Source organism: Megalopta genalis, chromosome 3 (assembly GCF_051020955.1).
Source record: "Megalopta genalis isolate 19385.01 chromosome 3, iyMegGena1_principal, whole genome shotgun sequence".
NCBI classification, from domain to species: domain Eukaryota; kingdom Metazoa; phylum Arthropoda; class Insecta; order Hymenoptera; family Halictidae; genus Megalopta; species Megalopta genalis.
The window spans coordinates 32,896,763-32,923,237 of NC_135015.1; the positions used below are offsets into that span (position 1 = coordinate 32,896,763).

At 55.4% G+C, this 26,475-nt stretch overlaps 1 protein-coding gene and 1 long non-coding RNA gene across 4 annotated transcripts in view; one reads left to right on the forward strand and one right to left on the reverse strand.

The window, feature by feature from the left end:
- Positions 1-26,475, reverse strand: part of LOC143259236 (uncharacterized) — a 131,787-nt gene that overhangs the window by 97,909 nt on the left and 7,403 nt on the right. The window contains exon 2 of the long non-coding RNA XR_013033057.1: positions 6,145-6,291. This is a non-coding gene — a long non-coding RNA (uncharacterized LOC143259236). The remainder of the gene's footprint in view (positions 1-6,144; positions 6,292-26,475) is intronic.
- The window catches only part of Eip93F (Ecdysone-induced protein 93F), a 75,819-nt gene that overhangs the window by 15,771 nt on the left and 33,573 nt on the right, over positions 1-26,475 (forward strand). The gene's annotated exons all lie outside the window — the stretch shown is intronic.

The window sequence follows — 26,475 nt, forward strand, 5'->3', positions numbered from 1 at the left end:
TCGTCGGACGTTCCGGGACGCTCCCGGACGTCCCCGAGGAGTGCCGAAATATCGTGGCGCGTCTCGCGAAAACGAGAAACGTCTCGTTTCCACGAAACGAGACCACCGGCGATGCCACTTTGCGCGACGACCGGCGACCGGAGAGGATTCGCTCGCGCTCGCGCTCGCAGCTCCCAGTGAAATAGTACTTGCCGCGCCAGACGCGCCGGCTCGTCCGTTATTCCGCGTAGCCGAGTTCCTCTTCTCGGCTAGCCGCGAAGATCCGCGAAGATATCCGTGTTTCGCGAAGTCTCACCGGCAGTGCCCTGGATCGCGATCCGTACCGAGAGACCGATCGCGAGATCGTACGCGACTCGACGCGACGCGACGCGACGCGCCAGAAGGCGTCACGTGTTTCTCTCGCGGGGAACCTGTCGCTCCGGAACTCGCAGCAACCGGTACCCGGTGCATTTTCAACAGCCAAGGGCGACCGAAACGCGAAAGGCGTGGGTGCAGCCATGCTCGAACTAAACGAGCAGTACTCGAACTCTGGAAACCGCTGGAAAAGGAAGCGTTCCGTGTCTGTGCACGAACGTCCGTTTCCCCTCGCGGTCGAGCGTCGACAACGGATTTTCTCGAAAAATACGATCTTCGCCGTGGCACCGCGCGCGGTTTCTCTCTATCTCGTTTACCTTTCCGCAACCGATCGCCTAGCGCGCGTCTACACCTTCGGCCACACCCTGCATACTAATCATCGACAAATCCAGCATTCTTTGGGATCGACTTAGCGCGCGCTCCGGTGGGGAACGAAATTTCGAATTCCGTGACAACGATCGACGCCGATCGGAATTACCTCGTCGACTGTACACGTCCGACCGGCCTGGGGATCGTTAATCGTCGATTTCCTGGAAAAATTAGACGCGGCTGGTATTCGTGATTTTCCGCGTCGAGAAAAATCACGCGCCGAACCGGCGGAGTCATCGTCTGCGTGATTCAATTCGCTCGGACGATTCATTCTTAACCTCGAAATTCGCGGCGATAAAGCTGGTCGCGCTCGGCTCTCGATAAATCGTCGCGGCGTGCCGCACCGCGCCGCGCCGCGCCGCTCCGCTCGCTCCTCCGGAAATGGCGGACGTGTGCGTTTATATGTCGGTCGGACCGTTTCGCGAAACATTTATTCCCGACATTTATTGACGCGATAACTTAGTAAAATTAACACCTGCCTCTGGTAAGGCTGCGGCCGTGTGCGTGTTCTAAGAGCAAACAGACGCGTGTCAAGTTCAGGCGCCGCTTCGCCGGCCGAGTCCGCGTCGACGAGAGCCTTTCGAGTTTCCGCGAAAACGAAACTACGCGCCGGTGATAGCGGCCCCCCCCCCTCCCCGAAAACACCGGCGTCGTCGATCCTCGCGAATCGAACGTCTCGATGGACTTCGTCGCCGAGGCGATCGTGACATTTCCGAGCGGATCCAGTTTTCTTGGTCGCCGCCGTGTCCTTGCTTTCGCACGATCCCGCGAGTGGGGGAGTGCAAATTCCACCGGCGATTATTCGGTCTATTTCATGGCGGCTGTATTTCCAGCAAATCCCGGCAAATTTTCGAGCGCGTGTGTCACACGAAACGTCGGGCCGCCGCGCCGTGACGTGAACAAATTTACGAATCAAAATCGCGCAAATAAAAATCGCGCCCGCGATACGTGCGCGAATCGAGAAGCCGCGCGCGCGCTTCGCCCGATGCCCAGAATTATCGAATTTCGCCGTCGGCCCCCCTCGCTTCGCCGCCGTCGATCCGGCTCCCCCGTATTTCGACGAATTTCCGCGATCCGCGAAATTCCGCGAGCGGCTGAATAAAAAGTCCGGCCGAAGAGGCGGCCCGGAAACGGCGCTTCGATTCCCGTCGCCGCGGCGGACGCATTGTGTCGGGATCGCGCGAGGTAAACGAATACGCCTCGATTTCGCAAACGAGATCGTTTCGCAACCAGCAACGTCGAAACGCGCCATATACCGCCTCGCTTCGCCTCGCCTCGCCTCGCCTCGCGCCGCATCGCCTCGCGTCGCGTCGCACCCGGGGGCGAAAGACGCGCGGCGGGCCCGATCGATTTTAATTGTAGAGCCGAATAGCGTCGGTCAGTCCGCCATGTCAAAAGTATACAAAGGATCGCGGATCGGATCGAATCGGCTCGGATCGGGAGAGGGGAGGGGGGGATAGCCACGTCGGGGATTGTGCAAACGATTGTCGCAACTGTATCAAATAATAGCGGATTTACATATCGCGCTCGCTGTGCACGTGACAATTATTCATGTAATCCGTTGTCATCCTAGGCCTGCTATATTCGTATGATAATAACCAATATGAAATTCTCGTCGCGTGTTGACACTGGGCGACACGGAACGGTTACGAATCGCGCGGAGCATCTTTATATTTCGCGAATGGACGCGTTCTCCCCGCGATATCCACCGTGATCGCGTATCCTCGATCCGCCGACGGTTCTCTCCTTTTTCGCGCTCGAATCGGAAGTTTAAAAAAAAAACGAAAAACACGTTCGCACCGGTGACGGCCGTTTCCCCGGCGTGGCGACGCGAGTCGAACTTGGGCAAAGATCAATATTTGATCGGATTCTAGCGCAAATAGATGCGCGGTTCATGGTTTCCACGGCCTCCGCGTGCGTACCTTCCGCGCCCTGTTGTCGGATCGCCGGACGGGGCCGGATCGCGCCGGTCGCCCGGAGATACTGTCCCCCCGAGACGACCGGCCGCTAATTTTCCGAGCGTGCAGGCTCGCCGCCGCGACGCGAAGTGTCTAGCATCTCGTTTTAGAAAGCAGAAATTTGCCTTATTTAGTAGGTTAAACTAGAAAATTCGGTTTGACCTCGATTTAGAACGACAGGCGTAGCGTGTCAAAGTCCTTAAGTAACGGCGAGAGGTTTCCATCGGGCCCCGGCGCTCGCCGGGCTCTCGCGAAACCGAGTTTTCGCGGGCCCCGCGACCGTCCGCCGAGCCTCTTCGCGACGGTGAAACCGCTGCCCGACAGCGGCGGCGGCGCTCGATTGGGAAAACCGGCTGCGTTTTCGCGCCTCGCGGCGGCAAAAAGTGAGAATCGCGCGGCTAAAACGCTGGACACGTAATAACGATACGTCCGCGGAATTAGTTTTATCGTAACGACGCCCAATTACACCGGCAAACAACGATAAAACGCCGTTAAAATAATTCACGCGGAGCCGAATGATTCACTCGGGAGCCGGGTCGATATCGATTCTACGAGGATAGTTCTACCGGCGAAAACGGGACTGGCTCGTCGACGTGTGGTGAGAGAGAGAGAGAGAGAGAGAGAGAGAGAGAGAGAGAGTGAGAGAGAGAGAGAGAGAGGGAGAAAATAGAGGAGAGTAGACAAGAGAGTAGTGGTGGTTGCGACGTGCGACGCGTGTTCGGCTGTATGTCGAGTATTTCGCGTACGAACACACGGATATTAAATGCAACAGAGTTTCACGGGTCGCGGAAAATCCCGAAGTCAGCGTTTTTATGTAAAATAAACACCGGCGTGTTGCGACCCGTTTGAAAGAACGATAATTAAATACGAACGAATCGCAATGGACCTTTTTCATTTTAATGTCTCGTGAAAATAAAATGTGCGCCTGAAGTGCCCCCGTTCGAATATTTGCATCCCACGAAATTCCATGGAACAATACGCGGTCGTGAAAATGCACGTGAAAAATTAACACAACCAATTTGCCGCGCGCCACAGTTAATTCTGTTACGCTTCGTCACATAAATTCGCCAGAAAACCGCGATACTGCCGGCATTTAATTCCAACAATGGAAATCGCGATATCCTGTAAAACGTGCAAGTATAACCCGATACGATCGTAATTTCGAAAACTGGTTTATAATTTCTGTTCCCGGCGAAACGAAACGAAACGGCTAAAAGGGGAGAAAAAATCCGGAAAAACCGAGAGAGCTGGAGAGAGAGAGAGAGAGAGAGAGAGAGAGAGAGAGAGAGAGAGAGCGCGAGGGAGAGAGAGATGTAGAGAAAAAGAGAAAGAGAGAGGGAGAGGAGAGTGACGGGGCAAGAGAAACAAATCGAAAGGGTGGAAAAGCGGATTCGCGCGCCGAATAAACACGCGACCGACTCGTCCGCATCGGCGGCTACCGGCGAACCGGCACAATTTTTTTCCGCGTAAAATAGTCTCGAGGAAAAAGAGGCTTCTCGCGCATGACCGCGCGGATCGTTTGTACCTTTGGAAAAAAGTCCGGCTGCTGGATGCGCTATGAAAAGTGGGCGGGCTGTGCGGGCCGCGGGCTGCGGGGGGACGGGGCAAACGAAGTTGTGTCCGTTACGTTTAAGCGCAAACCTTTAGTTTCTAAGCCCGGGCGGGAGCAACAGGTTGCGGCATTGTGACAACTTGAAAACTCCGCATCCACGAATATTTTCAAAAATTTCTTTCCCTCTCCGTCCTCCCTCCCCCTGGCCACCCCCGGCGTCCGCCCGTTTCGCCGTTCTCCGGCGGGCCGGCGGCTTCGCGCGAACCCGGCCCGGCACTCCGCGTCGAATTATATTCCTCTATTGTTTCCCCACCACCCCCCCCCTCCGGCCGAGTCGCGAATTCTTGCACTTCCCGCTGTACTTGAGACGCTGACGAAAGAATTCCAATTGCGCAAAAGCTTTTCAATTGGATAGAACGGCCGGGATAGCCCGCTCGTTCTCGCTCGCGCTCTCACCAACGCGCGCGCTCGCCGTCGCGCGAACCTTTCCCAGTCCGCGCGCGCGCCGCTCAAGGACTTTAATGATTATTACCCACGGAGCCCGGGCTCCGGCGACTGCGGCCAGAAACCGAAACCCTTTGTTCCTCGGTACGATACTCGCGCGCTCTCCTGCACGCACGTGGACATACACGGATTAGAAAAAGAGAGAGAGAGAGAGAGAGAGAGAGAGAGAGAGCCGGCGACCGGCATCGAAGGACCGCACGCACACCGACGCGCGACGCCGCCGGTCGACGCGAAACCGTCCGGGAAAAAGGAACGATGTTGCGCGTTTACCGCAAAGTGGATCGAAACTGACCCACTTGGCAGCGGGGATATCCACGAGCATCGTCCGAGCGCTCCTCGAAGCTACGGAACAATGGTCGCTACGCTCGCGGCCCTCCGAGACCGCCGACCGCCGCTAAACGAGCGTAATGCAAATTCGTCCGCGTAATCACGAATCGTTGAACACGCTCGAAAGTCGTAAATATCCGGCCGGACCGGGCCGAGCGAGAAACAGAGCAAGCCGGCGTTCGCAAAACTGAGCCCGAGAGCGTCTTCGAGCCGGCAACGGGAGAGAGAGAAAGGCCGCCGCGCCGCGCGATCTGCCGCAAGTTTGTCGCTCGAACGCATTCGCGAAATCCTCGCGCCGAATCCTCCTTCTACGGCAAGCTCTCTCGAATCGTCTCCGCGGCTTGTAAACAAAAATGGACCACTTTTGGAAGAGGAGATTGCGATTGTTCGAGCTCGAATCGAGACTACTTCTGTATCTCTTGGCAAAACCTAACGAGACTGTCTCCGAGTTAACGGAGAGTGGCAAACCTTTTTGACTCGCAACTCCCCCACCCCCTAGCGGAGGGGAGTTTCCGTTCTTTCCGTTCGATCCACCCTTGAGCCGACCGCCTCTGTCGGCGTCGTTTCGACATCCCTCGGATCTAGGAGAGATTCGGAGCGCAAAAGACTCCGTATAAGGAGAAATCCTCCGGCCGCGTCGAGAGCTCGACGATCAAATTCGATTCGACTTGTTGGGTGCGTTTCGAACGGTGTGTGCGTCGGCGAGGAACGAGCGTTCGCGCGCGCAAGCTCTCCACACGTTCTCGCTGGTGCACGTGGATTCGCGGTCGCGGTAGCAACGGCGCAGCGTTTAACTGCGGTGACATTCAAAATACTCGGCCGGAGGCAACGCTGTCGAGCGTAGGGCAGGCAGAGGCAGAGGCAGAGGCAGCGGCAGAGAGGCAGAGGCAGAGAAGAAGGGTGCCGGCGGCGAGCAGACGCGGAGGGGTCGAGCTGTCCACGCTCTCGCGAAACTTACGCGTCCCCGCGTGCACGTATATCCGCGTATGCGCGCGTATACGGGCGTGTTACGCATGTATATGCATGCAGGCAGGCAGGCAGCGCGCGAGTTAGCAAAATGGCCGGCAGATTTAGACTTACGTAACGACTCCATGTGCTGGCGAACGATCGCGGCCCGGCAACTGGGTCCCGGCTATTTTTCTCGAGCGGTAGAGGGGGATCCGGTCGAAATCGACGGAGCGAATGCGTCTCGGTCTTCGTCTTCGTCTTCGCGATCTCCTTTGTCAACTGCAACAAACAATCGCACGTTAGATGCGTGCGCACTCTCGGCCAATCAACGGCGACGGCGGCTGCTGCCTCGTTGTTTCGGCTCCGTGGTCGTGTATGAGCAAAAAAGTTGCAACGTTTAAGAAGAGAACTTGGTCGCCGCCGCCGCCGTCGCGGCAAACGAGGGTCAGCGTATTAAGGCTTACGTAATCGCTTCACGTGTCGAAGACGATACCAAGCATCTTTCTTATCATCATCCGTCGAAACGCAGTCGGCGCGAATGCAAAAGAGCCGTCGTAGCCGTGCACTTTGCTCCGTTCGACCCACGATTTTCATTAACGCGCTCCTAGCCGCCGAACACGGCGCCGGATAAAAGTCAACCGTGGTTAGAGCCCACCCAAGGTGATTCGCACGCTCGCGCGAGCGCGTCGGATTCTGCCGCGCGACGCCGCCGACGCCGACCGGTAAACTTGCAAAACTTTGGAAGACAACTGCGGCTGCTGGAACACGCGGCGGCCGACGTCGCCGCCGATGCCGACGCCGACCGAGTTGCGAACTTTCTATCGTGTCGTTTGCGGAATCGCGTGGCGCGGCTCGCAGTTCGCGCGCGCGTCCCAGAAACGAGACGGTGAATTTTTCATGCAGGGCTGCGCGGCCGATCGGCGAGAACGGTCGCGAAGGGGCGGCCCGGGGACGAAGAACCGGGCCCCGGGGAGCCCGCCGAGCCGGGAATTCGGAGGAGCGTTCGGCAGATTGAGGCTTGCGTAACTTCACGTGCCCGTCCCGCCTAGGCAAGGTGTCCTCGACTGAAAGTCTTCATCGAGTTATTTTTGCCGGCGGTGCGCTCGCACTTTCCTGCCGGCTCCGCGCCTACGAAATGCTAATTAGCCCTCGGAGCGCGGACGAATGCGAAAGCGCGCCCTCGCCGCGCCGTTTCATCCGGCGCGGCCGAAAAATCGCCGCGACGAGAGCAGAAAGGATGTTGAACACCACCGTGTGTTTCTACGACCTACCGCGCGTCGCGGCGCGACGTTAGACACTCGGCAGGATGCGCATCTAGATGGGAATACAGATCGCGACGCTTTCGTCCGCCGGTGCTGCATTTATTCATCGAGTCCGTCCGGAATGGTGGAAACGTAAAAATAAACGTTTTCGATCGTGTTCCCGGTGGACTCTCCGGCCGTCTCGCTGGATCAATTAACCGAGCGGGATCGATCGTTTTCTAAATGCGGGCGAAACGTCGAAGCCGTTCGTTCGTTCGTTCGAGGGGACCCCTGCCGCCGTCGATTCTCGAAAATGGCCGGGACGCGGGCCAGAAGACGGCGCGACGAGTGCCTGACGTCGAAGTTACGACGCCCGCGAATAGCAGAAATCGGCGCTCGTCGATAACGATATCTCGAGGACGCCGAATAATCAATCGAGTGTCGCGCGGCAGCACCCTGAGACGCCGTCGCATCTGCTCGATGCCACGTGCTCTCTTCGATCGCAGGACGCGTTTCACCGCGACGCGAGATCGAGAGGGGCGCGGACAATTTTCGCGGCTCGACTGCGACCTCGTGCTTTCGACGGGCTGTCGTCGGCGTCGACGAAAATCAGGCCGAACGAACGGCCGATAATGATTACTGATCGCGTTCGCGGATGCGACATCTGCGTTTGGATCGACTCGTCGCACCACGTTGCGACGACTGCGAACGAACGCGAAACGCAGCCAACGCCTCGCGAGAACTCGTCGCGTCTTCGTTCGACGGGCGCGAGAACGTCGACCGTCTCTGTTCCGACGTCCAGCGACGTGTCAGAGAGTGACGCATCTTTCGATTTGGACCTGGACGTTAATATTTAGACCGAAGTATCGAGCGAGATCGATTCCGGTCGCATCGAGAAACAACCAGAACTCGAATGCTCTTTTTTTATTATTATTATTCATCTTACGAGCTTTACGGTTGATGTACGGAGCACTGAACGCAGCTGTTTTATCTTTATTTATTTATTGCATATATAGCGAAAGTTAGCCGTTGGTTATAAAATTACGAAAGAAAGAAAGAAAATATAGATAAGTCTCTATGGACTCTCTCTCTCTCTCTCTCTCTCTCTCTCTCTCTCTCTCTCTCTCTCTCTCTCTCTCTCTAGAATAGCGTTGTGAAATTGTATTAATTAATGCGCCTTGAATCAGTTTATAAAAGTAACGATAAGAAGATAAACATTTACAGTAATGTCTCCCTGACTGACGCTCAGATTCTGTCACAAAAATGGACAATTTGGGAAGATGAGATACGTTTATTCGAGCCTCGCAGCTCGTTTTAATAGTTGTTGACAATTCGTGACTATAGAAACGAGAAACAAGATTCGAATAATCGTACCTCCTCTTCCTAAATTGTCCATTTTCCTGGACAATCTGAGCGTCAATTAGAGAGACATTACTGTGCTCCTTACAATTTAAACTTGGACAATTTTTATGTTGCTTCTGCTTTTCTATCGATGCGAGAAAGTTCAATGTTAAGCAGCGACTTAGATGGCGCGTTCGGCACGAAAAGTTCAAATATGGGCGAACAAACAATTATGGCAATTTCATCGAGAGAAGGATCAGAAGAAGGTTCTCGGCTGATCGGCGAGGCCGATCGGATCCGGGAGCGTCGACGACGGACGACGCGTCCCTGTAATAGCGTTCGCGGTACAGGAAAATAAAATTCGTGCCGGAGGCGCAATCATTTTCTCGTATCCCGTCTCGGTTAGGCGAGTCCAAGCCGGGCTTCTATTTCGCGCGAACTTCGTGGTCACTTCTTATTAAGATCTTATCATCGGTGACGCAAGCGTCGCGCTGAATTGTTGCTCCGGCGACGAGCGTTTCATCAGTTTCGTGACTTTTTGCCGCCGCGTTGCGTCACCGCGAAGCCATGCGGGGCGATAACGATCGCGATCGAAGAGGCTTGGAATCGATCGGGGGAAACCGATCGCGAACCAGGAATGAAAGCCGGCGCGTCGCCCGGCTTCGAAGTTTCATCGTGGATTCGGTGTATCGATAGGCGAGCCAACCAATTTGTGATCCGCGAGTGGAAGCAGCTTTCCCATTACAGATTATACGGAGCATGGTAACCGTTCTGTAAGAGCCGCGAGTGCAACGGACGTTCGTCAGCCGTAAAGAGCAGCGTTTGCTAATTATCGCAGCTGCCATTGACACGCGCTTAATAATAGGACACCGAAATATCATTAAGTAACTCTCGGTACGGCGCAGACGTGTACAATTCCATTCCGTCGATCCTTGCGCTCGAATCTCGGTGGAAACGGGATCTCGCGAGTATTCGAAAAAAAAGGGAGAGATATAGAGTGGAGAGAGGGGGAGAGCGAGAGAGACGGCGAACGCGAAACCTTGAAGGTTCTTTGGTGGTCGTCGTAAAACGGTTCGGTACTGCGTCCATTACTTTTATTGAGGATCGTGCGCCACCGTGGCTCGAGCTTGTTTCCGTGTGCGACTCCTCGCCGCTAAATTGGCAATGAACGCGTTTATGCAAATCGGCGGCGCGGCTTGACGCGGCTCAGCGCGGAGGCTCGCGCGAGCGAGCGAGCGAGCGTACGAGCGTGCGAGCGAGCGAGCCAGCGAGCCAAGCGGGGGAAAACAGGTCGAATACGCGAACTCGGGCAAGCGCAATTCTTTCGTTCCGCGGTCGAACGTTAGAGCCCCGACGAGATTAATCGATAGTTTATTATTGTTCTCGAACGGTGAAAGAGTTACAGCGTTGTTTGCACTGGACGGGATACCCGATCGAACGGCAAAAGGGGGATTTTATAACGGGACGAACCCGATTTGTCCGCTGGCCGTCGTCGTCGCTGTCCACGCTGCCCGCGCGTCACCGTTGCCGTCGTCGACGTCGCCCGGCGAAAATTTTATCGTCGTGCCTCGTAAATCATTTCCCGGCCAATCTTCGCCGCGACCTCGCGCCACCGCCGGCGACGACGATTCGCACCTGCCGGGAAAAACTTAGGTCCGCCGTCGAATTCGTTTCTCGCCGATATTACGGATCGCGACGTCGACGTCGACGACGCCCTCGCGTTTTCCTTCGCGCACGATTCCGCGCGAGCCACGTCGCGACGCGAGCGCGTCGCCGTTTTCAATCGGAGATTCTGGATTATAGCGGAACACGATCTCGCGTTCCGGTTTATTGCTTGCCAATCGGAACATATTTTTTAATTGGCCAGTGGAGCAATTAAAAAGCCGTGAGCTGGAAGCTCTAAATTGGGTGTAACCAGGCTGCCAGGCACTGTCGATGTCGCCAGGGTGTTTAATTATCTCCAAAGTTTCCCCGATACTTTCACGGAAAGTATCCTTTGGTTTTCGCTAGAACTTTCGTCACGTTCGAAAGTATTTTTTAACCTGTCGTCATTCGGTACACTGCCACGAGCGAAACAACCCTTGACCGGACCAATTAAGCTAGCAATTATTCTTTCAGAGAATATTCCGTATTTCCAAATTAGTAAGTGCGAGTCGATTTACGTTGAAAACGAAGTCGATGCGTTGACAGTGGTTTCCATGAATTTTTAAATAATTGCATTCACGTGCACTAATGATGCGGAATGACCGCGGATTTTATGCGTTTATGGAGAAATCTGGTAGACGCGATTTAACGTGGTAAGAAAATTGAAAGAACTTAGAAATGTCGGTGTATTATTATCGGTCTGTTAGAGCGATTGATCTAAAAATGAACTGTCTATACAGTTTCTATTTTGTACAATTTTTATTTTGCACAAAAATCTGCGGTCTAATCGACGACTTGTTTACAGTTGCGTCTGACCGCCACCATAATCCGGTTATGGGTCAATATTTGCCATCGCGAATCCATGGGTAAATTGTGTATCGATTTTATTTTCATGTGGCTGACGAATATGAGATTTAATATTGTAGTCGAAGGTGGGCCGACCGACTCTATCGTACGATTAATTTCATTCCTGGACAAATCGTTTCGTCGTAGGATAGTTCCGATCGATTATGTTTATAGGAAATGTATGTCTTTCCACCGAAGCCGATGGCTCGACGTGCATCGAAGCCTGCCGCAACGTTTGCGAAACGTTCGGAATCTAATTGCAAAAGGACACGACTCGCACCCGAAAGCGTCAACAGCGCTAATCGTTTTCTTTCTCGATTGTTCGGCGGCCTAGGCCTTCCTCGTCCCGCGCGGCGCTTCGAGATACGAGAAGCGAGAAGCCGCGAGTCGCCTTGTCCTGCGCGCGAAAACCGAACGCGACAAACCGCGAAAGAAAGAAAGAAAGAAAGAAGGAAAAGGGTTCGCCTATTCATCGGCCGTTTCTCGGGCGTGAAATTCAATCCAGTCTCGCTCCAGAAAAAAGTAGGTTCGAACTTCAGATCGATTGCTTTTGACCTCGATATTCCTTACCAATCCCTGGTTCATAAATAAATTCATCTTTCGCCCGTCGTGCTCTCCGAGTCCGCCGCGCCATGCCGCGCGACGCCGCGCCATACCGCGCGCCGCTTTTATTTGGGTCAATTTCGCATACGGCTGATCCTGCACCGTGTCAGATTCGATCTATTACGCCCGGCACACAGAGTCTCCGAACCGAACTATTTCGAGTCTCATCGACGCGGCTATGGATGCTCAAAGAGCGTAGCCGTGAACGACAGAAACGGAGGGACAGAGCGCGACGGAGCGACACGCCAGCACCAGCGCCCGGCTCGCGACGGAGACAGAGAGAGAGAGAGCGAGAGAAAGAGAGAGGAGAGAGAGAGAGAGATAGGAGAGCGTGGTTATTATCGGGCTCGTTATCGCAGTTATTAAATAAGCGGCGTACAAGAGAGATAGGGTCAAAGCCATCCGACTGTGGTCTAGCGGAATTCTGATTGGGCACGCCGGTGCCGGTTGCATTCTTCTTGGTCGCGATCGACGTTGCCGAGCCGTTTGTTCCCTTCGAAGCGGTGCGAATCAAGCCGCATCGAGCCGAATCGCGCGGCGCACCGTGCATCCAGACTGCAGTTGGTGCACGCGTGCACGCGTGCATGCGTGCATCCCCGCGCCGCCTATCGCACCCGGACGACCGTGTGTGCCGATGCACCGAGTAGCGCGATACACCGAGAAAAAGAGAAGGGGACAGAAAGAGAGCGAGGGAGAGAGAGAGAGAGAGAGAGAGAGAGAGAGAGAGAGAGAGAGAGAGAGAGACCAGGCCGATGTTTTTGCGTCGGGCAGTAACGCACGCAAGTGCATTTCGTCGGACGAGCCGCGACGACGAGCCGAGAACGTCCCCATTCTAGTTCGACTATCTACATTGCTACAAGTTTACGTAACCGCACGAAACCTGTCAGCTGACATTTCGGTGCTAACCAATGGCGACCATTGTCCTTCTCCTCCTGCGCCGCGTTTCTGCTCGGCTATAGCGCTCGCATTCCAGATTGCAGCCGCGAATAGGCGAGCTGGTCGTCGCCGAGCCGGGATCGTCGAGCTCGAGCGCGTCGCCTTCGTCGTGCTCGGATCGCGGACCGACGCGAAAATCAAATCGCAGAACTGGATTCTCCAGCCTTTTCCGACTCCCTTCGGGAGACCTCTTCTTTCTCTCACCTCGCCGCGATATCGGCGCCCGAGCAGGAGAGGGGGGGAGGGGGCCCTGACTATCTTTCTTCGGAGGATGTCCGTCCCTCCTTCCGCTCATTGATACAGTGTTTACGAAACCGTCGAAGGGAGATACCGGCGAGTTATTATATTTCGCCGGGAACAGTGGCTTTGTCTGTCCCCTCCGCCCCCCCCTCCCCTCCTCTCCTGTCTCATCAGGGCAAGCTCGGTTCGTCTTATCGTTCGACCGTTTCGCGAAAAGAAACACGTGCCGGCGCGGCGATCGCGTGTCCGAATTGCGCGAACGTGCATTGTCTTCGATTTCGGGAAAGAAAACACAAAGGAACTGCGTATCAATGTTATGTAGATATGTGTGTATGAAGAGAGAGAGAGAGAGAGAGAGAGGGGGGGGGAGAAGGAGAGAGAGAGAAGCGAGGACGGGTTTCGAGTTTTTCCAGCGGACACGTTCTTCAGAGAGATCTATTATTCGATACGCGCGCGATAAAATTCACCTTCGTCCAGCGGCGTGACGTGTACGAACAGCGCGCCGGAGTCAACAAGTTGTTCAGCCGGACCACCCCGTTCCCCCAACTAAATCCCACTTCCTATAATTAATAAACGTCATGTATCGTGGCAGCAGTGCCGAGCAATTTAGATCGGAGTCGATGCGTCGCATCAAGACCTCTCGTCCGCTCGGTTGATTTTCAAAGCGTATTTCAATTTTTGTTTCTCTCTTCGCGGACTATTGATTCGTGTCCCGCGCCTTTTATTTACCAGTCAATTACATTCGCCTCGATTTTATTGGCCGTCTTGCATCGGACGTTTCATCGTGCGTTTCGTCGATTTTGTGTCCAGATAGTCGCGTCGCATCGAGCGAGACGCAGCGCCGCGTCCCTCGCCCCGCGACCCTCGCCGACCCATCCCGCTCTCCTCTGTCACTCTTGTTATAATACTCGAGCACACGTCTCTCCCTTCCGTTCTCCGCCACCGATACCGTACCTAGGCGGTAATCGATCGAGGCTCGAAATCTTTGAGCGAATCGGATGCAATTTTTGGAAGCGCCGCGCGCTACGGCCGCACTCGATAACGTTCGATCGGTACACGACTTTCGATGAAACGAAAGCCGTAATTGCTCGCAAAAAGCTCGGGAAGGGACACGGGTCGCAGGTACGAGGCTTTGTTCGGAAACGATCGGCACACGGCCTTCCCGGATCGCTCGCGAATCCTGGCCGGCCAGGAAAACTCTCGCCGATCGACCGAGGGGAAAAGCCTCGGGTCGCTGAAGCGAAACGGAAGGGTTGTTTCGCGGGTGGACAGGGCTCTCCCGGCGTGTCCGGAAGGGTGAACGCCCTTATCGCCTTTCGCCGGGGCAGCGGAGGAAATATTAATTTCAAGATTTTTTGTCGAGCATCCCGGCCATCCTTCGCCGATATTGGCAAAACCGGAGCGCCGAGAAGTCCGGCGCAGGCCGGGAACATTAATTTGCAAAGTCATAAACAAGACGGCTGCTGTCGATACTTTTAATAAAATGCTAGTAATTAAATTGCGAGGGGATAGGTAATGGTCGGGCGACCGGACCCTCCGGGATCGGGATCGGAGGGGGACGGCGAGGCGCGTTCGCGTTCTCGTTCGCGTTCCTCGTTCGCGTTCCTCGTTCGCGGAGAGAGCCGTGTAGCCGGCTGAAAGGTAATATCGAACTCGTATTTTAGGTGGACGCGGTGGGCAGGTAGGTGGGCAGAGATAGCTAGCTAGGTAGATGGGTAGAGGGTAGGTAGGTGGTGGCAGCGGCGGTGGCGGCGGCGGTGGTGGTGGTCGAGAGGGAACACAGGCGAGAGCAGAGGAATCGCAGTTCCCGCAGGTGGGGTCGTAGGGGAAAGAAACAAAAAAAGACCGATGGAAACAAAAAGGAATCCCGCGTCTTTGGGCACTACTGTGTTAGTTAACCCCCACCCCGATGGCCGGTCCGCGAGCGAGCCGCGTCGCGACAACTCATCCCCGCCGCCTCGTCTCGCCGCGCCTCGCCTCGCACCCTCCGATTCCCAGGCCGCCCCGCGTTCCCTCTCTTTCGCCCTCGCCCTCCATCCCTCCGAATCCTTTCTGTCTTCTCTTTTTCTCTTCTCATCTTCCGTGTCCTTTTCCTCCGCGCCCGGAGCGCGCGCGGGGCTTCCTATCTCCTCGTTTCAGAAATTTTTGAATATCCGATCAATAGGTAGCTGTGCTCGCAGGAAAAAAACGTGGCTGGCTCGGATAGAGGGGAGGGGAGGGTATCGGATCGGTGCCTGCCGCTGGAACTTCAGCCGCCACCCCTATCCTCGCGATTCGTCGCGCTCTTCCGAGACGAGACTTATCCGTTTTTTCCTCCGGGAACGTCGAGGCGATCGTTTTCCACGATTAATTGCCAGGTACGCGCGCGCTCTCTCCCCTGCACACACACACACACCCTCCGCCCCTGCCCACCCCCGGTTATTCCATTCGATCTTTCCGTTCGAGGAAAAGCCAGCTCTCTCTCTCTCTCTCTCTCTCTCTTTCTCTCGCGCTTCATCTCTCTCGCTCTCGATCTACCCCAGCTACCAACTACCCCTAGCCGCATCCACGACGGCCGATCTAGAGCGGCGTTCTCTTCAGCCGCGCGATTCGCTCGATTCCGTTTCGTCGTATCGTTTCCAGCCCCTATATCGATCTCGATACAGGAGGCGCGCACAGGGTATAGCGTGTCGCGGGTCGGTCGCGATCTGTTTAAAAATTTGCTACACTGGTTTCGAGGTATAAGCTTTTCCGGTGTATCTCGGACGGGCGACACAAGCGTTCGAACCGCTCATGAAACTATTATTTTTCCAAAGTTCCCTCCTACCGGGAGGGCCGGCGGAGGCGGCCGGAGGTCAACGACGTATCTCGCAAGGCACGCGAGTGCCCGCTCGGCCGCATACGGGCGACCATTTGCCACGTTTCCATGCTTTAGCCTGCCGGCTATTCCATAGGACGGCCGCGGCCCGGCAATAATTCAACGGCAAGACGGCAGAATTCGTGTGGCTATAATCACGCCGACGAATCCTCCGCATCAGATTCCACGTAGAAACGGCCGACTCGACGGCGCGACGAGCGGCCGGTCCCTGCATGAGAAACCGCGCCGTTACAACAACGTTTCCCGAGCCGTGTGCTTACAGGGCTGATCGATACGTAATGATTTTCACCTTTCGCGACTGCGAAACCCGTTCGGCCGTCGCGACGCCGCCGCTCCGGCCTGAAAATCGCCGCGGTATCAAACGCTCTGGGTTACTAGGTTTCGGAAAGAAGTCCAGCCGGATCGGTTCTCTTTTTTTTCAATGAGAAGATTTCAATTCTGTCGGCATTATCGACGGTTTACAATCTCGTCGACCGATTTCGGCATCTTTGAATAATCCGGGGAAAATCCATTGACGCTAAAACGGCGAGGTTTGGGATCCGCTTGGACCCAAAGTTTCCAGTTTGGACGCAAATGCCATCGACATTTTTAACACTCGCTCGTTGTTTCTACCATGTGCAATACATGTTGCACTTAATTTCTATACAAAAATTAATACCATATTCGTTTCACGAACAATAGGCACTGGAAACTATGCTTCCCACTCACTTATAGCGAACGTATGGACCAGCAGGCTCAAATATTCTCACCGTTGAACATTCTTATTGCATCGAAACATACATAAAAATTCATATCGCGCTCATGAAAGGGTTGAGCCTCCAGATTTCTCAAGAATTCGATATCGCAAAATTCTGCGAAAATCCAGAGCGCCGAATTCTTAGCTACCAATTAGCTAAGAGTGCATATTCGGGAACTTCGAAAATAATGTTCCATTAAGAAGAACAGAAGAAACGGAGCCGAATACCGTTGATCCGATTTTGCCCTTTGATTATCCTCGTTGCGGGGGAGTGAGGGGGGGAGGTAGGATGGGAGGCGACTTGAAACTCGACCGAGATAGTTTTTCCTGAGTGGCCAGCGGACGGTCTAAGCAAAAATCAATTCGATTGGGGTGGACAGTTGACCACTCCGGCCCGGCTACAGGTAGGCATCCTTTGATCGGTTCGCCGAAAGTTTGCTCGTCTCGGCGGATCGAAGGGCGAGAGCGGATAACGATTTCCCGGAGCGTCGAAAAACATGTTGCGGCGCGTTAAGGGTACGCGGGAGCGCGACGGCGGGCCGCGGGGCGGAGGGTCGGGCACTTTGAAAGTTTCGACGCCGCCGTCGCGGAAGCCGCGCATTTTCATTTACCAAAAACGCGAAGTATAATAAGGAGGGGGAAGATAAAAGTAAGCGTCAAAGCGATAGAGCGAGCGAACAGACGCGAGGCGAAGCGAGGCGAGACGAGGCCAGGCGAGCGAGCTAACCCTCCCTCGCGGGGTCTCCCCGGAAAACGAAGCTACGAAACCGCGAAACACGAACAGGAGAGCCGGTTGCAACGCGCGCTGTGCAACGGTGCACGGTGCAACGGTGCAGCGGGGCGGGTGCAACGACTGCAGTGGCTGCAACGATGTCGAACGCGCGCTTTTCATACCGCCAGCCACCCAGTCATCGTCTTTACGCTAGGATTCCGGGAGCGGGGAGCGGGGCAAGGGAGAAAGAGAAAGAGAGAGAGAGAGCGAGAGAGAGAGTGAGAGAGTCGACCAGGTCATGTTTCGAAGCATTTATAATTGAGACCGCGCCGTAACGGAATGAAACGGAACGAAACGGAACGGAACGGCATGGAACGAGAAGGAACGGGAAGGAACGACACCGAGGGAGAGGCGCACGGCTCTCGCCGGAGAACGGGGATCGATAGCATTTTTTTCGGGGTAGGAACCCAGACGTACGTGGCGAAGGTGGCCGAGGAGAAGGGGCTCGAACCGTGTGACACATCCACCACACGCAGGGACTGATGTACCGCGCGGCTCGGCTCGGCGCGACTCGACGCGGCTCGACGCGACGCGGCGCGACGCGTCGCGAGAGAACATGCGAGTATATGCGAGTATATGCGAGCGTGCGAGGGAACACACGCCAGCCGCCAGGAACGGACAGAGAAGCTAAGGGAGAGAGGGAGACCGAGAGAGAATAAGAGAGAGCGAGAGAGAGAGAGGGAGGAGCGGACCTGGAGGGTTGCTCCGGCAGGCTTGCTTTTCGACAAAGAGGCGACGACGCTTTTTTATAATTGCGTTTTTAATTTGATGGATTCTTTGATGCGTTTCGTCGTACACTCGAGCGTGCGCGGAAGAGCGAGCCAAAGAGAGAGCGAGAGGAAGCCGGGGAGAGAGAGAGAAGGACGGGCCGGGAAAGGAGACGAGAAGCCGGCGTGCGAAGGAACGGGAGAGCAGACCAAGAGAGACAGAAAGAGAGAGAAGGAGAGAGAGAGAGAGAGAGAGAGGAGGCGAGGAAAAAAGGAGAGAAAGAATGTACGCGTACGGAAGTGTTGGCATATGTGTACCAGGGGAGAACCAGAGGAAACCAGAGGGAACCGGAGTGGGAGCCAGAGGGAAAGAAGGAAAGAAAGAGGCGAAGCGCGGAAAGACCGAGAAAGAACGACCTGGTCGGCAGAGCGGATGAGAGAGAGAGAGAGAGAGAGAGAGGGAGAGAGAGAGAGAGAGGAGAAAGAGAAGGATACGTCGTCGACGACCACGAGAGTTTTTTTTTCTGGCCCAGCACGGAGCCCTCTTTCCCTCTTTTCCTCTTTCCCTCTAACCACGCTCTCTCGCAATCCGTGCAACGCACACATCTTCATCTTGCTCGCACCATCTTTCCCGAGATGGCGAGAAACCGAATTTTCCATGCATGTAGGTGAGCACCAACCTTCCACCTACTCTTCCTTTTCCTCCCCTTTATACTCCATTATAACCCCGGCTACGGAGTTTTCTCTTTCCCCGCGGCGGTGTTCTTCCCCGTCGGCGTCGAAGGGCCGGCCGTCTAAATTAATTTCAATTGCAAGAGCCCGAGGAACATCCGTCGGGCCTGTATCACGGCCGTAGCCGTGCCGGCGATTTTTTTCTCCGGCCGCCGCAGAGATTATTAGCCGCGTCAAAGGGAAGTAAGATCGAGCTAAAAGGATCCGTGGCGCGCGGCGGCGGTGGCATCCCCCGCGCGCAGCCCTTAGCTGTTCCGGCGAGTCGTAAAAAGACCAAGACCGCTCTCGATCGTGGTCGTTCGTGAAATCCTTCGTTTTCTGTACGGTTCGTGTTTCGGAAAAAGAGAGAAAATCCACGCGCGGAGACTCCGAACGGTTGCTCTCGACGGTTTTCCGATGGTTTAGAAATTGCGGACGAAATCGAGGTTTCTTCCTAAAATGACGAGGAATGTGGCACGCGGGTGAAACTTTTGCGGCGCCGCGTGTCCTCGTTCGCGAACGCGAACGCTTACGACGCCGGGCCGGCAGGAAAATTCGCTGGAATCGTAATCGATACAGTAGGCGACGATAATGCGATCAGGATTTCCAGTAACGCGATACGGATTTAAACCTAGATCCGTGGTGTGTACGGCAAAACGGGGAAACAAAGCGAATCCTGCGGCAACCTGTTCCCCGATGTCGTACGAAAGCTACGAGAAATTAGATCCCTATTGCTCGCCGAAGATAGACTCGTGACTAGGCGAGGCGAGGCGAGGCGACGACAGTCGAGCGTTAATCGGCCGCCGATCGTCCGCGCGCGATTTTTCCAGCTCGCGGAGGATCGGCCGCACGATAGCGGATCGGAGATCGCGACGCGGCGAAACCAGTGACGTTCCGAACGGCGGTTTTTGTCTCTAATGACATCAGGCTGTGCGTTTCGTTTCGTTTGGAAACAGCGCAGCGGCGCGCGATTCGCAACTACGAGGCCGGCCGCTTTGAGCACGCGTATTCAACCGGGCAATATGAGCAGTCACTCGTTTTCGAGTTTTTTCGAATAGCGGTGGAGAGCATGCGGATGAAGCGAAACGATTTTTATTGCATTTCGCAGCGTGGAATCCCAGCTGGAAATTGCGTCCAGCGAAACGTTTTGTTTTACAACGTTTTCATCGTCTCTATCCTCCTCTCTGTCCCGCTCTGTTCGCGGTCTCCCTCTCGCTCCCGCCCTCTCTCTCTCTCTCTCTCTTTTTCTCTCACACTCGTCGGTTATCCCTGTGCCTTTATTCGCTAGATAGACTTTTTACGCGTTTTTCCCCGGACTCGTTTTCACAGAGAGAGCATCATCACGATCATCGGGTTCAAATCGAGTCGAAAATTGAGATTATCATATTGACGCGGGGCGAAACTTTCAATCCATTCGATCGCGTTTCACCGTTCCGCCGAACGAAATTAATTCAATCGAGATTGCACTTTTTGGTATTTGTTCGTCCCTCGCGTTCCTGCCAATCCGGTGACGGTCGCCGATGAAAATATCAACCGTTACGTATCGATCACGAATCGTCCGCGCGACCGTTCCAAACAGAATACGATGGTCACGCAGCAAGAACGAGTGCTCCTCTCTCTCTCTCTCTCTCTCTCTCTCTCTTTCTCTCTCCCTCCCTCTCTCTCTCTCTCTCTGGCTGCGCGTAATAGACGCGAAACAGATACGAAATAGGCGCGACATCGACGCGAAATACATTCGAAATACATAGAAAATCGTCGCGAGAAGCTCGCTCGAATCTTATCTCTCGATATCGCTGGAGGGTCGGGCGTATTTATCGAGATCAGGGTGAGATACGGACTAAATCTCACGGGCAGGTTTATGCCGGCGAGAATACGGCAAGGCGAGGCGATGCGAGGAGAGGCAAGCCGAAGCTTTAGGGGTCCACGACGGTGTCCGAGCAGCGGTGCTCGTGCGAAAGAGGCCGAGGAGGACGGCGAGTCGGGAGGATAAGAAGGAAAGAGCGTCGACGGAGGTGAGCCGAGAGAAACGGGGGCCTAAATTTAGTAGAGACATCCAAAGTATAGTCATGGAAGCGTGCAAAGAGGAGCGACGAAACGCTGTCGGGCCAGGGGCGACGGAGGGGCTGCAGAGGGAGGACACGAAGGGGGAGGGCGCGGAGGGAGAAGGAGTGCGAGGTGAGCTCGAGGAGAAACGACGAGGATCAGAGCGGCGAGGAGACGAACGGAGAACGGTGTGGGGAAACTCTATGCTTTGGTGGCAACGGTTTAGGGTAGCAAAAGGAGGATACCGGAGGGTGGAACAGCGGCGGAGGGTGGGCGGCGGGGGTGCAGAACGAACTGTTGCTTCCCCGAGAGCTATGTTGTGCTGGTACTTCTAACACAGGATTCTCGAGAGCCTCCAAACAGGATTTAAGCATTCTCGCTGGCCACGAGGACTATCGCTGCCGGAATACCATAGAAATTTTCCTCTCTCTCTCTCTCTCTCTCTCTCCCTCTCTCTCTTCGTCGCGTAGCGTCGGGTCTCGTTCCCGTTTTTCGGTAGATTCGCGGAACACTTTTGTTCAACGGAGAGACGATCGTTTCAAGGTGCAACGTCGGCTCGGCTGCCGTAGACGAGTCTAGAGATTTTCTGAAGAGCCGAGAGACACGGCGAGAGAGAAAGAAAGAGAGAGTGAGAGGAAGAAGCGCGCGATGGCAAACAGATCCGAGAAGAAAAGGCATACACGACCTCCTCACTCCTCCTCCTCCTCCGTTGCCTATTACTCCCTCCGGTGCCTATAACTCAGCGCTTCTCGTCCCGGCGTTCTCTGAAAGCCGGCTCGTGTCAGTAAACCAGACAACCGGCACACGGACGGGACTAAGGTCGACTTTTCTAAATCGAGAACTCCGTGGTGGAGATCACCGGCTACGCCTCCGTCCCATTCTCCGAGAAAACTGGCTTTTCCGCGGGCGAGACGTCGCGCGTCGGCCGCAGATCACGCCCCGAGTCTCGAGTCATTTTCGCAATTTTCGCATTTTTCGCAGCCGCTCTCTCTCTCTCTCTCTCTCTCTCTCTCTCTCTTTCTCTACCCATCTCTCTGGTTGTGCCACTCCACGCTTAAAGAATATCGAGGAAAACTGGGACGCCGATCGACTTGCGACCCTTGAAAAGGGACACGACCGGTGCGGTGTGTTTTGCCCCCGACTTTATCGGCGCGGCGGCCGATCGAGAATATCCTGTGCCGGAATTTAAAAATCTCTGCCAACCCGAACGCGATTTTGGGGGTGCAGTGAACCGTTCATCGCTCGCAAATTCGATCAAAAGAGGTCGAGCGCGACGAGGGTTTTGTGGTCAACTGTGTCACCTTCTCCGAGCCAACCGAACTGGATCCTCAATCGCGCGTTAATCCATCTTTCTCTCTCTCTCTCTCTCTCTCTCCCTCACTCTGTATATCTCTCTCTCCCCGGCTTCCTCTCTAAAATGTCAACCGTTCCGTTAAAATGAAAAATTTCACGCCCTCCCGCGTCCCGATCCTTCAAAGTGTAAGTCCTTCCGATGGCCGTGCTACACCGGCAAAATATTATTCCGGACGTTGTCCAAGAAAATGTCTGATCGGGAAACGGGGGTGGCAAGTGGCTGGACACCGTGGGGTGAGGGCTGCTCGTCGAGGGTGGGAGAAGCGAACGAAGGATTTAGAGAGCGAGATGTACACCGAGGAACGAACGAGATCGCGAGAGGAGGAGGGAGGGTGGGGAGGGGGGTTGGCGTTGGTAAGGAAAACAAGAAAAAGAGGCCGCATACGTGTACGCGCGTCGGGGTACGTGCGTTCCGGCCGAATGCGAGAGAGAAAAAGTGGGAGAGCGGGGGAGAGGAGAGAGTGGGGAGCGAGGGTGGAGGAGATATACAGAGAAGAATGAAAGAAAGGGGGAGAGAGAGGGCGGAGGTGGGCATGAAAGGAAGAGGAGGAGGCGAGGAAGGACGTAAAACAAAGTAACGACGAAATGCACTTCCCCCTTTACGTCGTCCCTGGCGCTCGCCCGGAGGGAAACGTCGAACGAAACGTTAAAAACTGGGAAGAGGAATGAGAGCGCGGGGGTGCTAGGTGGTGGCTCGTCGGTCGGTAGGGTCGGTGGGCCCCGCGGAGGCGCAGGGTGGCAAGGAGGCGGAGGGTTCAGGGTGGGTTTGCTGTGGCAGGCGGGCCACCCTGGAAGGGTGCCGGGAGGTTATGACAGCCGAGGTATTGAGCGGATCCTTCGTTAAAAAAACGAGAAGCACCGTGCTGAGGCGCGTGGAACGGAGACGGAGAGGGAGAGAGAGGACGAGAGACGAGCCCGAGAGAAGGAGAGAACGAAACCGAGCAAGCGACCGAGGGGGGCCAGGAGCGAGGAAGGAAGACGAAAAAGGAGGAGAAGAGAAAGAGCAAGAGGTGCGCGCTGCTCGGAGAGACCGGGAGAGAGAAAAAGAGAGTGCCACCCTCGGCGCGAGGAAGAGAGAAAGCTCGCGCCGGAGAGAGAAAGAGGGAGAAAGGCAGAGAAATAGAGAGTGCACGATTGCCGCCGCCGCCGCTGCCGCCGCCGCCGCCGCCGACAACGTCGCCGCTGTTGCTGCTGCTAGAGGCGGTGGTGGAGGTGGTCCAAGGGGTGAGATCAAGTAACCGAATCCAACGCACCCTTGCCTCGCGCCCATTGCCTCCCTCCAACCGGGAAAAAACCGAGTGCACCATCTCTCCCACTTCTCCTCATCCTCCTTCCCGACCACCCCTGACTGCTCTTCCCGAAGCAGATCCACCCCTCCTCCTCGTCCTCCACCTGCTCCTTCTCGTCCTCTGGCATCGCCACGCACTTCTGTCTTTCCCGACAAAAATTCTTTGACTTTCAACGAGGTTTCCGGATCGAAAACCACGCGATAAAATCGGCGCGAACGAAAGCCATCGATCGCGTCGGGTATCACGGCCGCCGCCGCGACGATTGCTCGCGTAACCTACGCGATCGCAATCGTACGGAATGCTTCCGATCGATCGGTTTGTTCCGGTTAATCGCGCGATCCGTACGTGTCGTTCGTCGCAAAAATGCTGCGATACGATTTCGGATATCGATATGAAAAAAGAAAAAAAAAATAGTATAAAAAAGGTGCGGATTCAGGATCCGGAGAGCGGTTCGAGAATGTACGGGGTGCTCGATATAGGCGGCGAGACCTTCGTTCGGTGGCGGAAAGACCAACGGGAACGGAAAAAGCCGCGTGGATGTACTTAAGAAAGGGAAAAATGGGGAGCGAGCGAGGCGTGGGCGGGGGAGCAGGTGGGACAGAGGAATCGAGACCGCTTGTTCGTCGTCGGAAATGCAGGCTGGACACGGAACGACAGAAACGTCGAGGAGAGCGAGTGTGTGCGAAGCACTCCCCGGATTCGCGTAATGGGAAAATCGATTAGGAGCCTCGCCGGCTAAGGTAACCGTCCAAGACGTTCGTATACATCGCGCGGACTTATTAGCCGGTTCTATATCCAGCGAATTAAGCGAGTCTCGAAACGGGGGGAGGAAAAAGAACGAACGGGCGGAAGAGGGAGAGAAGAAGCAGCCGGGGAAGAAGCTGCAGAAGAAACTGGCGTACTCGACGTGAAAATCTCTCGCGCAGCTGAAATCTGCGCTAATCTATTTCGAGCGATTTTCCGTACCGCTTGAAAGTTTCATTGGCGAAGAATACGCGAGCTCGTTTGAAAAATTCATCCGCGGCTTCCGCTCGGGCTGCGATCGGAACAGAATGATCGAGGAATACTTAATACGGTAACGTTCGAGCGTCTTGGAACTCCGACCACTTCAGGGTACTCTAAGAGTCTAGTCACTTTTCCCTCGCCCAGCATGCCTGCGGAGGTTCAATGACATCGGTGGAAGCTCCGGCACACGTAGACGGAGGCTCGTGCCGTGCCGAAAGTGGAACGCCCGCCAGAAAGAAGCGTTCGTTCTCTCTCTTTCTCACTCTCTCTCTCTCTCTCACACTTTTTTTTCCTCGCAACAATTGCGAACCCCGCCGACTCCGGCGTCGACGAAATTCCGTCGATTATTCTCTCTGGGAGGATTCGCGACGAATCGGGTCTCGTCGCGTCGCGTTCCTTCCCGTCTCGTCTCGTTTCGCCTCTTCTCGTTTCGTCTAGCCTAGTCTAGTCTAGTCGAGTCGAGTCGAGTCGCGTTTCGGATCGAATCTGGAACAACACCGTGTTGCGTATCGAACCACACTCGAACCGAAAGTCCCGTGCGTTTCATCGATACCGTTCGCGCGCGGGCTTACCGGTGAAGAGTATCCAATCGATCTTCGAGCGTCACAGCGGCATCGTCGCGCGCGCTCCGGCTACTATTCACGGAGCAGCGACCGTTCGCCAGCGGAATATCAACACCGAGAATCAAACGCTTTTAACGAACGCTGCCATCGCCACGCCGCGCCACTCCGCGCCGCTCCAATTTCGATCACCTACATCGCACAGCCGTATCAACGAAACGCTATCGATCATGTTTCTCTTGACGAGCGGACGAAGATCGATCCCGACCGCTAACCACCGTGCTCCGCCGCGTTTACACCGTTGTAGTATCAGCCGGCGAGCCGACGAGCCGGCGTTACTTCGCGGAAATGTCGTGCGCGGATCAATGCTGGACGCGGCCGAAGCGGACGAAGCGGACGAACCGGCCGAAGCGGTATTTATATTTAAAGGCATCCGCGCCGGTGAACCGCCTTTTGCGCCGGTTCGTCGCCGGCTATATTCTGGTCGAAAAACCGACCGTCGACGAAACCGAGAAACAGAGGGAAAAGCCAGAGAGAAAGAAGAGAGAGAGAGAGAGAGAGAGAGAGAGAGAGAGAGAGAGTGGACGAGAGGGAAAGTGCGAACGATCGCAATCTCGCTCGCGGCATTAAGATTTAAACGCGATCCCTGCACTTTTGTCTCGGTCTCGGGCCACGTTTCCCTTCCCATTTGTATCCGGCAGCACGCGTAGTCCGAGCGCAGTCACCCTCGAAAGTTTCTTCGAGTAGGAGGAGGAGGCAGAGGAGGAGGATGAGAAGGGTGAGGAGGATGAGGAGGGTGTGGAGGGAACGAAAGAAGAGGGGTGGCGAGTTAGGTGAAATATAGCGGGCAATTAGCAGGTGTTTGATTTTCGGCGACAAAGAGAAAGTTCGGCGTGGCTGTTAGGTCGGGCATCTCGGCTCGGAAAGGCGATGGAGCGGAGGAGTCTCGCGATGAACGCGAGCAAGAGAATCAAGGGGCTGGCAAGGTAGGACATCGGAGATGGGGGCGGGGGAGGCGCGCGCGAGGATAGAGGCAACCGAGAAGGAAGGAGGTGAACGACGGACGAGAGGGGAATAGGGCAAGTAGAAAGGACGAGGGTGTCCGCGGGGGTGGATGAAAGGACGCTTACCAGCTACTACCTATTGATCGCCAATTCTTTTTCTCTTGTTGCATATTAGGCGCACTCTGCGTCCTCTCTCTTTCTCTCGGCGGCACGGTCTCTCCCACCCCCCCGGCGGTGTAGAGCGCGCGAATCCGCCCCTATAGCTACCCTCCGACCACCCTGCGCGCCTCTTCCTCTTCCTCTTCCTCTTGCTCTTGCTCCTGCTCCTACCCCCCGGTCACCCCGGCCCCCCTACCCTTTTGCCCATATCGCGTCACCGCGCGAGAGTGCGAGCCACCCCTACCACCACCTTCCTCTACCTACACCGTCGGCCCTGACGTTCTTCTTACCGGCAATGTTTCATTTCGAGTAGCAGTACCCTTTCTCTTTCGGGGTGGGGCCGGCACCCTTTGCCTTTTCCACGCAGGTGTCGCGATCCTCTCCTTTCCGCTCCTCTCTCTCTCTCTCTCTCTCTC